Source organism: Suncus etruscus, chromosome 4 (assembly GCF_024139225.1).
Source record: "Suncus etruscus isolate mSunEtr1 chromosome 4, mSunEtr1.pri.cur, whole genome shotgun sequence".
Taxonomy (NCBI): Eukaryota; Metazoa; Chordata; class Mammalia; order Eulipotyphla; family Soricidae; genus Suncus; species Suncus etruscus.
Window position 1 is genome coordinate 85,229,444 of NC_064851.1, and position 1,708 is coordinate 85,231,151.

The 1,708-nt window shown below is 32.3% G+C and overlaps 1 non-coding gene across 1 annotated transcript; it reads left to right on the top strand.

The window, feature by feature from the left end:
• Window positions 1-244: 244 nt before the first annotated feature.
• On the top strand, window positions 245-377 carry LOC126007961 (small nucleolar RNA SNORA51). Its single transcript, XR_007495424.1, has one exon. It is a non-coding gene; the product is annotated as a small nucleolar RNA SNORA51 (small nucleolar RNA).
• The last annotated feature ends 1,331 nt before the right edge of the window (window positions 378-1,708 follow it).

Here is a 1,708-nt window from a genome sequence, read left to right on the forward strand (position 1 = left end):
CATTTAGTGCAGTCACAAAAATAATTACACTGAGAACTATCATAACAAAATGTGACTGAATGAGGGAAGTAGAAACCCTGTCTAGAGTACAGGCCGGTGTGGGGTGGGGAGGAAGGACACTTGGGATATTGGTCATGGGAATGTTGCACTGGTGAAGGAATATATATCTATATATATATATATATCTATATAGATATATATCTATATAGATATATATTACAAAATCAAAAAGAAAAGAAAAGATAAAGCCCCAATTTTTACCACAGTCTGTGTTCTTTACACTGATTATATAGAAAGAGGAGGTACAGTAAATGCACCCCATATACACCTCAACCCAGGCCCTTTGCCTGGTCTGTATTGTTAAATGGGGGACAAAAAAATAAAATAAATAAAATGAATAACACAGAGGCAAAGATGAAGCACAATGTTAAATAAATCTATATTGAATTATCAAATAAACCTATGTATAATGGAAATTCATAACCCTAGCACCAATAAATAAATCCAACATTCATTTTTATGACAAAATACTGTCTCTAGTATATGTTAGTGTGAATGTGTGCATATTTTTTTTAAGTTTCTTCATCTTTTGTTATTTATTTATTTATTAAATTCTTGTAGTTTAGGTCATATGTTTATAGTAGTGTTAGTAATAGAGTTATTATTAACACTTAAGAGCAGTACTGAATTTTATGTATAATAGAAATGTGAGTTATGGGGCTGGCGAGGTGGTGCTAGAGGTAAGGTGTCTGCCTTGCAAGCGCTAGCCAAGAAAGGACCACGGTTCGATCCCCCAGCGTCCCATATGGTCCCCCCAAGCCAGGGGCAATTTATGAGTGCTTAGCCAGGAGTAACCCCTGAGCATCAAACGGGTGTGGCCTGAAAAACCAAAAAAAAAAAAAAGGAAATGTGAGTAATGCACATTAAAATTTGCAAGATGAAATACATGAAATTAATAATCAGTAAAATTAGTAATACCTAAAATTACTATTTTAAATACCTAAATAGTATTGATGGCTTTGACGTGCACAGTCACATTTCAATACCACAAATATGTCCCTGTTCTTCAAATAATGTCCTTTGTCATTTCATGCACCTTTTATTTTTATTTATTTATTTTATAATAATTTTTTTGACCAAAGTGGATTACAAATCAATCACAGTAGTATTTTAGGTGTATATAGTGACATTGAATCAGGGGCATTCCCACCATCAATGTTGTCCTCCCTCCACCAATGCATCCCATACACCCCTCCTTCGCCCCCAGGGCTGCTAGTATAAGTGGTCCCTTCTGTCTTTAGCTTGTTGTAGACAACAACTTTTTTATTTATAACAAGCTAGTCACTTATAATAAAGAAGTGAACAGCTTAAAAAAATGGTCTCTGGAAAATTGTGTGAGCAACACATTTCACCTTAGAAGCATAGTTTTACACTTGAAGGCATAGATATTATTTCAAATTACTCCAACTATTCAAGTAAGACACTTAAATCATGACATATAACAAGTAAAATCATGTCTAATATATTTTAAGAAATTATTGATAATTTAAAATGATAACATAGTTGAATATTTTTCATTTTAAATAGTTTAAAAGCATTCAATTCAATAGCTGAATTACAAGAAATTTACTGGTAGTCAATAGCATAAGTAGAATAATTGAGGAATAAAAATGATTATTTTAAATGTTATAAATATGCTGCTTAATTT